Consider the following 14,473-nt stretch of genomic DNA (forward strand, 5'->3'; position numbering starts at 1 on the left):
AAAGCATTTTGCAAAAAGTAGACACTATTGCGTACTTTACAACCATTGCAAAAAGAAGTTAGGGAGCTGGGAGCGAAAGCAAGTGATGACTAGAACCAGACACAAAACTCACATCTCCTAACTCATTTCATGGCCTTTGTAGATAAAAGCCTCTTCTCACCTCTCCACTCAAATTTATACACAGGGAGCTGAAAACGAGCAGAGAAGAGAAGGGCAGATCTGAGGTTTTGATACTGATCACAGCAATCTGTTGACACTTCAGTTTATTGAAGTGGGTGACTGGGAAGAAGGCCGATTCTTTTTCTACTCCATCGTTTTCTCCCCAAAAGATATCTTATTGATGTTTGGACTTAGCAATATCCAGGGCATTTGTTTTGAATAGGATGAGGCAGGTTGCCAGTATATTCTGACTAGATAATGTCCCAAACCAAATTTCTGGATGTAAACAGATACTATAGTAGACTGACTCCAGCTCCAAGCTTCACAGCTGGGCCTTGTCTATAATGATACCTTGGACCAAAATCCCAGCTCCAAAAAGGCGCAGTATCAGATACGGATTTTGAGCCTTGGATCTCTGTCTGGTCAAAGAAGAGATGCTTTCTCAAATACCCTTCATCAAGTGTTTTCAAAATTACTCTGACCTTTTAGACCAGGTCTTATTGCCTGGGAGACCTTTGCAGAGGTGCTTACTGCGTCAAGTTAAACAGTAAATCTGTGATAATGCGGCCCTAGCATTATCATAGCTCTTGTATTGGTGCTCTTTGAGGCAGTCTGATGTGGCATGAGCCCAACCTGCAAGGTCCCTTGAGGACTGGGCCCTCAGAAACTAGAGATGGAAGAGACCTACAGGATTAGCTCATCCTGTTCATTCCCCCGCCAATACAAGTCTGTTCCCCACGGTACATTTTCCAGTGCCGTGTCCAGACTGATCTTATTTTTAAATGATTCATATGATAGGGTTTCCTCCAGTTCCATTGGTGACTGGATGGTTGCCAGAACTTTATTTTTCCCCCTTTGACTTTGTAGTAGGATTCATCCAGAATTTTGAGGTCTGCAATTTGTACTGAGCATGAACTGGCAGTAGAATGAGTAACTACAGAGAAAACTTTGAGGAGTTTACCCTGGTTTCTCCAGGCAAAGAAATCCCTGACAGAAGCCAAGAAGAGTGTTGTTTCAGAGAGTCTGGGCTGTCAGTGAAAGTTACTTGTGAAGGACAGATGTGGGTTGGTTTGAAAACACCTATCCGAGCCTTTGCACAGCCATCAGTGGTAACGCTGAGGTTTCTATCCTAGCTGTTGAATTCTCATGGTTGGTGACGGGGAATGCTTTGTTCTCTGAATTTACACTGAAAGTCTGAATTTCAGGGGAGTATGGTGGGCCTATAGCCAGATGGTGATGGCCAAGGAGTGCACATGGAGTGAGGTTGACCAGCTGCATCACTGCAAGTGTGGCTTCTTGCTTTGCCATCCCATGTCCTAAACACTTCAGTTACTTATTGCCATACACTCTTCACCTTCCTGTGTCGCTTGTCACTGTCCTGTGCACTGTTTGGAGCCCTTGGATGTCTGTGTCCTCAGGATCTTGTCTTTCATGAAGAATAAATTACCACCTGGAAAAACAGTCAGGACGAGCAGTGCGACCAGATTTTCTGAGGTCTTCAACACTCATCTGCGAGCAGCTGCTTCTTCAAAAGAACAAAGGCTCAGCAAGCATTACTCACTGCAGCCCAGGAAAGAGCTGAAACTAGTAGCAAAGCTCCCACTATGAAAAAGCCAAGATTTCACCCTTCATACTTTCTCCTCCTTTCAGAAACCCTTTCTCTGCTGCTTCTCCAAAACTTTTCCCTTTCAGGGATGCTTAAATTTGTGGGTGGGATGTGGACTCTGCCTTCATGGAGTGCTGCATGTATAGCTGTAGCTATGGGTAGCTAACTTTTAAAACCAATGCTGCCAACAAGAGCCTGGTCTGGAATATCAATAATTTCTGCAGCGTAACATGCCGGCTTATGGATCCCCTGCAATGGACACCTATTGGAAAATATGAGATGTTTGGAAATAGTGTAGAAAAGACAGAGAAGGAGGATAAAAAAGAAAAAGACAGAGCTCAGAGCCACCTATTCAGGGAGCACAGTTGTCCCAGAGTCCCTTTGAGCTTGCCTGCTGTCATCCATCACAGGATCCATGACCTTCATCTGTAGGACTGACTTACCTCCGAGGTAGGGTTTGGTCCTCCACCTCTCCACACTAGACTCTGAAAATCCTGGGCCCAGACCTATTTCCTCCTGGCCAATTAGAAATTTATTTTAAATAACCTGACATTACATGTCACTGAAGGACAAACTGTGCTCTGGTATGACTAACTTTAGAAAAAGAGCTGTGTTTCCACCAGTGTTGTTATTTACTTTTAGTTACAGGAGTGGCAAAACCTAATTTCTTCTTTCTGCCAGCCAACTGTAATAGTCTTATTGAACGAGACCTAACAGCACTTTTTCTTTCTGCATGTTCTCTCAGAAATGTCTACACGTGGTTCTCATTCTTTTTTCTGTAGGTTTTTCTTGGAGCCTGGAACCATCACTCTTAGACCGGCACTGAATTTTGCGCTGCAGGAACAAAAAGTGGGATGCAGACTGCTTTGGAGGGATGATGGTCAAGTGACTTCTAACAGGTGACAGTTGTGTGCACTGCACTATGCTACATGTGACATGTGTGCTTATTTTATTTTCACTTGCATGGCTAAAATGTATGACCTTAAGATAAGGAGCTGCTGTCCTAGAAAATTCTTGCCACTCTTCAGTTGAAAAGGCTTTTGTTACATATTAAAAAAGGTCATGAGGCAACTTGTGTTGTTTAGCAGGAGTAAAGTTATGATTATAAACACAATGAGCTGGAAATACACTGTGCAGTCACCAGATAATTGGCAGAATAAAGGTGTTACTCATTCAGCAGCAACTGAAAAGAAAGACTGACCATAGAGTAAACAACATGAGTTCTGACGCAAATTAGTCAGAGCAAGATAATTAGAAATCGAAGTTGGAAATTGGTGTAGAGGAATTTAATCCAGTTCTTTCCAAACTGGAGGTGACTACAGATACTTTTAACCTGCAATGTATTTCACAACAGACTGGCTCAGTGAATGCGTTTGATGTCAGTGCCGGCAAGGGTAACCTCTGGTTGGCACCGAGTTGTGTGGTCATCCACATGATATGGAATACATCCTCAAATCCCTTTGCTGCTCCCCAGGAAACCCACTGCTCCATCAATAGCGGTAAGATATCACAGCTGAGATCTGGACACTTAGATTATTTAGTTTTTCTCTGTGTAGGCCATGAATCACATTTACTTTTTTTTTAGATTAACCTAAAGTCCTGATATCAATCACCATTGTAGACAGACAGGAGATAAAAAGGTGATTCAGTTTCATAGCTACAGACTACAAACCAGCGATAACCTTTATTTTTTTTAAACCATCCCACACAACTCAAACTTAATAATTTTGAGAGTAAAGTGAAGGAATAATTAATATTATCTGGCATGTAACTGATTAAAGTGAATGTGGTTTTGGTCTGTTTATTTATAGCACCACCAGTATTGTAGATATGGTGGGTTGAAAATGTTCTGTCAAAATTGGTTTTGGATGAAAGTTTTGCTTTTGACAGAGCAATTTATTTTGGTGAAAAAATGATCACTCTTGGAAAAAAGTTTCCCCTGAAAAATAACGTTTTGGCTGAAAATGGATTTTTTTTCATTTTTCATTTTTTTGATAAAAAGTCAGAATTTTCCGTGGTGAGAAAGGAAAATTCCAAGTAGCTTCAGCATGAGGTATTTTATAGATAGGCAAGAAATAATCCTGCCTCAAAGGGAATATAATATAAACTGACAAAAATCTAAGAAATTTGGATCGGTAATTTTGAAGTTACAAAAGTTTAAATTCAACAGCTTTTCATGTACTTATTAGAACCTCTCCAGTGATGTGTTTTTAATGCCTCAGTTTGGGATTGCCCATCTGAGAACATCTCATTCCAACTGCAAAGCCCTTTTCCATAGTGTTTAAAGTCAGCAGAGACCATGAGATCATCTAGTTTGGCCTCTACGTACAACTCAGTTAACCCCTTTGCGAGCTGAAAAGTGACGATTGGCTGAATCGCAGATAGCACTAAAGCACCTAAACTTTGCTGTCAGGCAGTTTATCTTTGTCATGTGGTGTTTCTTCTCTTGTTCAATCTATGAGACATTAAAATTAATTAAGTATTTAACTGAAAATCTGTTTTGCTATAGCTATTGGCGGTAGTTGTGGTATACCATCATCAAATAACCAACACTATAATGATCATTAATACTATATTGATGGTCTATGCAGCAGAGTTCTTCAGTCTCTGCCTGTGCTTGTTGGATGTGGGAGGCGTGGGGAAAAGGGTAGTGCAATGTTGTCCAAAAATGTGAGTTTTATTCAGTGTAGTGGCTTTGGCTCCACCAAAGATACAGGAGGAATTTAATCTTCTTAGAAAACATCTCCTTAACAGGTTTCTCAGGGCTGCAGCATTTCTTTTTTTTTGCCACAGCTTGATGCTGGGACCTCAGCATGGCCCATGCCAGGTTTAAAATCCATCTCAGAAGTGCTACTTTTCAGAAGACCATTCCTGTTTTATAGGAACAGCCCATTTTTTTCTCCTTAGACATATGAATTTATGAAAAGCCTTTTCTTTCAGTAGACCCAGATTACCTAGCAGTTCAGTTCACTCTGGTTGTCCTCTCCCCACTTTCGTCTGCCATTCCAACTGTCTTTACATCATCCACAAGAATTATCAGCAGTAATCTTGTATTTCCTTTCAAATATTTGAGGACAGTATGGTGTAAGTCTCAGGTTTATAGCCATCATTTTTGTGACCATCCTAGAAACAGCCCTATTTATTGACATTACTCACAAATACTTTGGGGTATATCAGTTAGCTAATTCTCAATATATTTTGTATGCAGTTTCTTAGTACCATATACTGCTGATTTTTGTATCAGAATGTTGTGTGGTACCAAGTCAAACACCCTATAAAATTTTATTACAGCTACGCAGTTACATTTATCCAAAAAAAACTTCTTAGAGAATGAACTCAAGTTTGTTTAAGCAACACTATTTTCCATAAAGCATTTAATGTTGTCTGGTATTCATTATATTATTCTCCTTTATTTTGTTATCAGTTAAATTCCATATGTGTTTTTTTTTTTCTTTTGTTTGAGGTTGATGTCAAGATAATCAGTATTGTAACTCTGGTAGGTACAGTTTGCCCCTCTTAAATGTTTGCACAAAGTGATCATTCATCTGCTGTTTTCAGACTTCTTTGGTATTCTGGGATGTAGTAAAAGTAAGCAACAAGTGAGCAGTGATTTCTTTAGGCAAGTCCTTTAGGACTCCCGAGTTCAAGTTGTCCAGGCTGACGGCTTTAAAATGCACATCCTTAGTAGTTATTACCTAATGCCCTCTTCTGGACTCTTTTTTTCCCTCTTTGAAATAAAAAAAAATGTCTAATCATACTTAGGTCATTAAAATACAACATGGTCAAACAGAAAACAGTTATTTATTTAATTTTTATTTGTCTTCATTAAGAATTTCGCCTTTGGCACTGAAAAATCTGCCTTCATTTTCTTAGGTCTCAGTACATTTAAACTTCTGATAACCAGTTTTGCCAACCATGACTTTTTCCTTTAGGATATTTTGCCCTTTTTATACACCTTCTAGCCTTTACAACTGCTAATCTGTACAGTTTGGCTTGTGTTTGATATCTTTTGTCATTTTTTGAACAGCATTTCTGAAATTCCAAGCATTCAGTATATCACTGAACTGAGGCAAGCTTTCTCCACTGTCTTTCATATTTTTTGTCTACTTTCTTCCTATTAGCAAATTTCTCTTATATTTTCCCAATGTCAGAATGTAACTATTTGGTAATGCCCAAATATTTTTGTTGTTTGGACTGTACCGTGTTTCCCTATAAGAAATAAATAGAAACTGATCATGATCTGCAATTCCTGATCAAGTACGGTTTTGCTGTTCAGAATTCAATTCACCTTTATCCTTCATAAAGAGTTACCACATGTGAATACCTCATGGATTTTTTTCCTTTTGACAGGCAGCTGCTTCATCATTCCCTTTTTTCCTTTGACATTTCTGATGGCTCACAGCATTCTGCCCTCTGTCCTCAAAAACTTCTTTTGGATCTTGCTCATTTCATTGACCCATCAATGTTCAGGATCCTGCACTTCTGACATACCAAAACTCAATCATGAGCTATCAGAGATCTGAGTTAACTATTTATCTAATTTATTTTATAATATTTTCTGATTTATTTTATAATATTATCAGCAATACTTCCATTATAAAATGACTTTATTCTGGTGTGGTCAATAGGGACTGCAGCTCCACAGATTGAAAATTCCCATTTAAGGCAATGTACTCAGTCAACTAGGGAAAGCTAAATTTAAGATGTCTCTGTTAAGCCTGTTGGGTCTTTCTGATTAACAAAGTACAGAAACCTTTATATTTTACTGGCTGAAACAGTGAGATTTATGAATTCACTAACAAATGATTCATAGGTTTAAAAAATAAGGTAAACAAAAACTTCCTGTAATTAATTACTAAAGTGCTAAGACTGAGCAGCTGGTGCTCAGAAGGTAAGACATTCCAGAGTTCAAATTGTTGTTGCAAATTAACTCTGTTGCCTGCACATGTGTATTTTCTTTTCAAGTTTCTCTTTACCTGCAAACTGTACTTGCAGCATCGCTGTAACATAATAAAGGTGCATGATGTGTAACGTAACCAAGTTAGAGATCAATGGACAAACAAAACCATTTAAATGCTCACAGATTAATGAGATATGGGGTTCAGAGATTTTGGGGCTGAAAAGGGCCACTGTCCATTTCTGATCTACTGTGTGACAAGGGCTACCTAATTCCAGGCAGCAGGTTTTGCAGTGCAAGGAACTGGAATTATTTTACACTTAGACAAGTGAGTGATACTGTGGCTGCTAACTTGCTGTTGAACTACCAGAGCACATCACTTAAACGTCCAATCTGCATTTAAAGGCTCCAGCAGATAATGAATTTACCACTTTCCTGGGTAATATGTTCCAGTGATTGATTACTCTCTCACTGTAAGGAACTTGTGCCCTATTTTCAGTTTACATTTTTCTACTTTGCACTTTCAGCCAACTGATCTTGTAGGGCCTTTCTTTGATACAGTTCAGGAGTTGCTTATATCAAGCCTCTCTACTTCAGAAGCTTTAAAAACTGGTTTCTGTTTCTTTGGGCCCTAAACTGTTCGAACTTTTTGCATTACTTGTTAGAAGATGTGTTTTCCAGAACCTTTCCAACTTTTAGTCTCTTTTAAAATGTGAATTGCAGAGCTGGACACATTGCAGAGGGTTCTTACCAAACCATGTGTGGAGGCAATACTGCTATGTTTAACCCAAAGCATTACTATTTTTAGCATGGAATTAAAGTGATTTTTCCCCTGCATTTTTCTGCCATATCATGATCCTTGTGATCCACAGTCCACTTCTGCAATGTCAATCTTTCTCCTGTGCATACCCCTGCAGTTAACAAAGGTCGTTTTTGTGGCAGAATTCACTTCATTACAGCAAAAATAAACAAAGCCTGTCACCACTCTAGCAATGAGCTTAGGTGCTTACCTTGGAGCTGAGCTGGGTGGGTAAATATACACTGTCTTTAAAGTACTGTGAATGGCCAACTGGATCCCATCCACATGAGTGCGTCAGAAAGAAATCCTAACAGTATTGTTTCACTTGTGCCTGCATCTTTAATGATTGCCTGATACAAAGAAGAAAAAGCAATTATCAAAGGCAGCTTTTAGGAGTAACTTTACATATGGGATGCAATTACAGCATGTAAGAACACTGGCTGAATAGTGACAGACAGTGACTAAGAGATCTGATTACCAGGGAACTAGCTGCCAAAATCACATCCAGGAAAAAAGTGTGTGTGGGGGAAAAAGCTTTCAGACTGGCCTGAACATTTGTCAATCCACAATCACGGATACTGGCAAACTGCTGTTCATCCTTGGATGGACTTCTGCAGCCCTCTGTGTCCCTCAGACACTTGTGCATCGGCTCGCATTCCCCTTGTCAGAGCCCGGGATGTGGGACAGGTGGGAGGCACAGCCCAGCGCTGCGACCTGGCTGCCTACATCTTACCCAGCTTGGGAGCTGCTGAAATGCAGTGCTGCCACAGTTAGCTGAGGGCTCTGCAGTGCGTCTGCTGGTGTGGCGGTGATGGGATGAGGTGCTGGCAGCTTTCTCAGCTGTCCCCTGTACTGCCTGCCTGTGTTCCTGTTCCAGCCAGGTCTGCTTTATGCCTGTCTTGTTCCTAACTGAGGTGCTACAGGGTATCATGCTTAAGCCTGGGGACTTAAGTGCCTGATGCAGTTTAAAGCACTTGCAAAACTGTGCCTGCTGTCACGTGGCTGCTGGTGGTGTCTGAAACTTGCCCTTGATATTCTGGCCCTCAGTATTTAAACCATTGGCTGTTTTTCTGTGAAGACATAACTCTGACAAACAGTATGGTTTGTCCCCTTTTTCATTTTGACGTGTCCTGTCCTAGTACCACGTGCCATCTCAAGTTGAAATATTTCATACTTTTTCCCCTACAGATTTTTTTTCAGTCTGTGTTTGCTGTGAGCCCTGAGGGTCCAGATGTCACAGCAAAGCAACTGAAGTCACCACCACACCCTGGGGACTCTCTGGCTTTGTGCTCGACTCCTGAAATCACTTCAAAATGACTCTGTTTTCAGGACACATTGCAGGTGCCCCCAAGCTACCTCTTGGACTTCACATCCCTCCTCATCCTCTTGCCTAGTGTCTTGTTTTGGCCTCTCCACTCTGCTCTCCTGATTTTGCTCAGTGTTTCCCAGACTTGCTGCAATCAACTGTCCTTTCAGAAAGTCTCTGTGTCCTGCATCTCAGGGAGCTTTACCACTGTCCCTGTTTATGCTGCTTTTGCCCTTAGCCTGAGGAATTACCATTCAATTTGGTGATCGTAGCAGTGAGGTGGTGGCCTGGGAGGGAGTCAGGAGGGCTTCAGGGGACTGTGACCATCTGGTTCATGGTGAACCCCTTCTGTGAAACTGCCAGCGTGATTCCTGGCACATGTCAGCCCTCTCTCCTAGGCACAGTTTGGTGGGGACAGCCAAAGCCCTGATTTATTTTACTGGTACAGAGATAGCCCTGGTCTCAACACAACCCTGCATCTGCTCTAGGCTCGTGCCTTACCAGTTGGGAACCGCTGGCTTTGCTAACGCTCTCACTTGTGTCTGTCTTGGCTGACGAATCACTCATGCAGAGTTGTGGCATCTTTACGCCCTGTTTTAATACTGCTACTTGTCAGTGGATACATGAGTCAGTACATTGTCAGCTGCATCCTGCCGCTCTCATCTGGGGCCCAGTCTTGAGGCTCTGATCTGCAATCTGTGCTGAAAAAGACAGCACTCCTTATTGTTTCCTTTTTTGTGTGCCTGCCTCTGGACCACGAGAGGTTTCAGATGTTTCATTTTGCTACATGCCTTTTCCACTTTCCAGTGTGTTTCTCAGGTAGGCTCCTAGTGAATGAGCAGAGCAGGTTCAAACTCATTTGGGAGATCAAGAGAGGTGTCCTCTGGGGCAGGCACTGCTTCACCTCAGCTCTTCATAACAGCGCTTGGATCCAACCTGGAGCCGTGTTTTCACAAGAGCATTACACTGATGGGGGTGAGCTCCAAAAGATGCACTCACAATCCCTGCATCCCTCATCCCAGACCGATAGCTATGTGACCCTATGATAAGCCAGTTCAAAGGCTGCTCTGAAAGAAACAAAACCCTACAGTTACTCCGCAAAAGCACTAGACCTAACAACCAGCAAAACTGGATGGGCATCCACTCAGTGTTTTTCTTTTTTATGTATCCCCACCTAAGAACAGCTTAAAGAAAAAGGATTTGGGTGGAAGATTATGTTTTTTTCATTTGGGCATGGAGAGTGAAGATCAAGCATGGAAAGTCAAACACAAACATTTTGTTTCTGAGATCTTTTGTGTAACTTTAACAAGGTAACCAACCACAGAAATGCCAGAAGGACTGGGTAGGTAAGTCAGTCTTTTTAGAAATGCGACTCCTGATTTTTTTGCTTGCTGCAAAATTTCTGTGTCACAGTTTGCAATATGAAGAAATATTGACAGGTAATTTGTGTAATTTAGCCTCTAGTATGCGCTCGTGCTGCTTCATGTTCTATTGCCATTTTTCTTTTGAGTATCTCACACCACTTGGAAACATGGTAATGCTGTCATTTCATGATGTATGCTGTGTTTTGGATGGTGTTGCTTTTTTTTTTTTGTTCCTGTCTTCTTTTACAACCGGCAGATTAGATCCGGAAAACACACTTTATATTCTGATAACAGAGGAGGAGTGAAATCCTGGTCCAAATGAAGTCAGTGGCAAAACTCCCATTGACTTCAGTGGGGATAGGATTTCACCCCATCTTGTGTTGCCTTGCCTAAAAAAGGAAAAGAGACCTGATCCAAAGCCTATTGTAGTCAATGGAGAGATTCCCAGTGATTTTAATGGGCCTGTATTTGGTCCAGCATGAGGTTATTCAGTCACCTCCAAATTTTACAGGAATATAGCACTTGTGTTCCCTTCTCTAAGGACTAATAAGCTTTCTCAGAGTTAGATACATTTCTGCACATTTCTTCTCCTGAAGCATTTGGGTGTACTAAGAAGTTCTTTCCTTTTTCTTTCTTTTCCCCAGTGCTTCTTTTCAGACACTGTTTTGCCTTGTGGTGATTCTAAATCATCACAAAACATCAACACTGAACAATGACCAGGATATGTAAGTTTGGGTTTATAGATTCCAGTTCCATGAACTTTGATTTAATAAACTTACCCCTCTTTGTAACAGAAAGCACAAAACATGGGTGGGTTGGTGAACTGGAAACCTGGTTCTGATTCTGACCTACATTTAAAAGCTAAATTTGAGTCTGATAAAGTTTTAAAAACACTGGTAATGTGAAAAAGATGCTTCACTGTTCCCTTTGTATTTTTAACCTTCTTTCCTATTAAAACTGTAAACAGTTTTATATTATTGCAGTGAATTCTTCTTTAATTTACTCCAGTGTAAATCCAGAGGAATGTTTCCGAGGGCAGAAGAGCTGTTCTGCATTCGCACCAGGGTCAGTGGCGGCAGGCTCTGCCAGGCTCTTTCCCGCTTCCTCTTCCTTCTTTCACTGTTTGCATTTGAAAACTTTGGGAAAAAAGTGTTAAATGATGTACTGGTTCTAGTGACGGTCACTTGTCTCCACCATTCGCCGTTCCTGTGGTTGTGAGGATCTAAGTGCCTGTGATATAACCAGAACAATTCAGGCTAAAAAACCCCTTTCTGGTGGATTCTGTTTACCTCCCAAAAATCTCAAGATATGACTATTTATTTTCATTTTTGCTTTGGAAGAAAAACAAAACCTCAAGCATTTTATGAAAAGCTTTTTGTGAGTTGAAACATCTGTTTTTGCCTCACATGTCAGAGCCTGATTTGAATTTCTCACATAATTTTTGATAAGACTGATGGACTGTCTCTCTCTTCCTCTCTCTCTCACACACGTACATAGGCAGAGAATATCTGCTTTGGATTTCAGAAACTTTTATGTCAAAACTTTTTTTAAATTTGAAGAAATTTTATAAAAAATGTTTTGGTCCACTTAAGAAATTAGCTTTAAGTTAATGTGTCTGAAGAGTTGAAGGAACACTTTTTTTGATTAAATGTCTCCAGTTGGTTTGTTTTTTTGCCTAATGAAATTAATTTCAGTGGAGAATTGACTTTTACTGAGTTTCACTCTGAAAGTAAAAATGTTCTGTAGAAAATCTTGCCTTTTTCTCGATTTTTTTCCCTTTCCTCTCTACATTTTTCACCATAGTTTTCCCTGCAGTAGTCTATTAAAATAGTGAGCATCCCAGTGGGATTTTTTAGGTTTTGAGCTAAAGCAGAGTTTCTTATTCACTTTGTGTGCTGATGACAAGCACAGGTCTGTTATATGTTGGCTGATATATTCTTGTATGGTTTATTGATCTAAGCATCAGTGCTCTTAACAGTGAAAGTCATCAAGCCCAGCCCAAGTTGTATCTGAAAATTAAAATATTCACCTGCAGCTCCTAGACAGAGAATTAGGCATCTCCAGCATATAGCCCTGACTGCTGCGTCTACCATAGGGTAAGATAAATAGGTTCTCAGAGGTGGCTGCTTCACTGACCCTGAAGGGAACCTGGGGATTAGTTCATGCTTAGAGATCTAAATGTCAGATGTGTAAGCTATGGCAGATGAGTCCTACACAAAGTTCTTGGAACTGTTAATTGGCTTCCTGGGAGAATCAGCTTATATATTCCACCTGACAAAATGAGTTGGTTTATTTATTTACTATATGAAATTCTTGCAAACACAAAATTGCAAACTAAAGATCCTTTGTGCCTCATGTGGTTTCTTTTCAGAGATAAGAACACTCTCTTTATGCCTACTCCACAAGTGAATTTTAAACATGGTGGTTACTTTCTTCCACCTCAGGAGGAGGTATACCTCTCCCGGGAGAAGTTGCAACATCATCCAAAGTCCAAGTCTTTCCATTGACTTCAATGACTTCTGAATTACGGTCAAAAGTGTTTAGCATTTTTTTTTTTGTCATGAAAACTCAAAAGTAAATTTTTCCATTATTCAGAAGATAAAAGCTGTTGTCAAATGTTAAGGACATTGTGATTTTTAACTGAAAAGTGGTGCAGTTAATTATATTGGGAAAGTTTTTTTTCCCTCCTCTGGCTTCATATATCTATCAGTCAATAATTTTTCATTAATAAATGCACATATGTAGGCAACAGGATTATATTAGAAATGAAAGCATTTTTTTTCTTTCACAGATTAGATCCTGGTTAGAAACCAATAAACAGAAAATAAAATCCCCTAAAATACTGTTGAGCTGATCTTCTGTTTCTAATACTGCATAGAAAAAAAAGTTGACAAGTTGGTTTCTATAACTAAAATAATTGTTTTGTTCTTTAAAAATCTTTTTTTAAGGCAAAAATTCCAAAGGCTTAGGCTGTATTTACATATTTTTAGCAGCTTTCTGTAGTCAGTTTTTGTCATGTTATCAGCACTACCTTCTGTAGTTAATTTGGCTTGCAGAAAGCCATGATTAATGGGCCTTTGCTTATAATATTAATTTTCAGCCACAACCCCTCCTTGCCCTTTGGTATTATGTTAATTACGGGAAAAGGACCGTGAAATCGTGTATGGCACAGAGCTGTGGCATGGCAAAGAACAACAATCAGAACTGAGGTTCTGAGATGTGCCAAACAGAAGAACAGGAAAATATCTGACCTGACGAACGGAACCAAAAATTTAAGGGCTTTTAGGGATTAGGCAGTTCTGGTTTATTCTGGATAAGTGCTCCATCTTACTGCTTTTCATTGCCAATAGTAGCTTTTTGGTAGCTCTGGAGAAACTTGCTGGGCACTTCTTTTCAGTTCTTGGGAGGACACTTAATTTGAAAGCACTTATCTCAGTAGATTGCCTCCCCGATCACACTGCTGTGAGGGTTGTTTGTTCTTCATCCAAACCCAGCTGGAGTCATTGTAGTGAGTTAAGCTTTATATCTGCCCTGTTCTTATGGAGAACATAGTCCTAAAATGGTCACTCCTGGAGAAGTGATTTGCTGTATGAAAAAACCTACAGTGCTACTTAATAATCCTGTGAGCAATCTGCTAGAATAGCAAACAAAATAATTTAGCGATGAGGCTGGAATTATTATTTATTACTAGCAAAATAAATATGAATATGATGTCTTAGTAGAAAAGAGGAAGATTTCCTTTAATGTGGGGAAATATTTTAGCAGCCAAAATTAGACTTGTCTGAAAGATTTTGTTAGGTAAATATCCAATTCCTCACCTGAGCAATACTTTATTTAAAAATAAGTAAATGAACTGCTGCCCTCTTTGTCTAAATTTGGCCAGAAGTACCAATGACCTTGGGCACAGAGAGTGGGACTTGCCAGAAAGTATGGATCCCAGTTTAGAAGTGTGAGCCTCAAAGCCGCTACTGAAATAGATGGGTGTCTAATGTTTGTGGGTGGGTACCTGACCTGGCTTTGAAAAGTAAAGCTCATATGCACCTACATTTCTCATCCTGCAGATGCCAGAGTAGCCCAGTGAAGCCTAAGTTCAGCCCAGATTCTCTGGCCATGCTTGTTCCTGTAGGCATGCTCAAAACAGTCTGGGCATAAGCTGCCAGAAAAACCTTACAGTTGTTCAACTGAAGAATACACAATACAAGTGATGCTGTCTATTACTCCTTATTTATGAGCAATGAGAGCAGTTATCCAGGCTGTGGGTGACTGGGGATTCATGACCTCTTCCTTCAGAAGGATCCTACATCTCCATTCCTTGAAAATGTCTTGCCTGTCAGGCTGCTTG

This window comes from Falco peregrinus, chromosome 7, assembly GCF_023634155.1.
Source record: "Falco peregrinus isolate bFalPer1 chromosome 7, bFalPer1.pri, whole genome shotgun sequence".
NCBI lineage: Eukaryota > Metazoa > Chordata > Aves > Falconiformes > Falconidae > Falco > Falco peregrinus.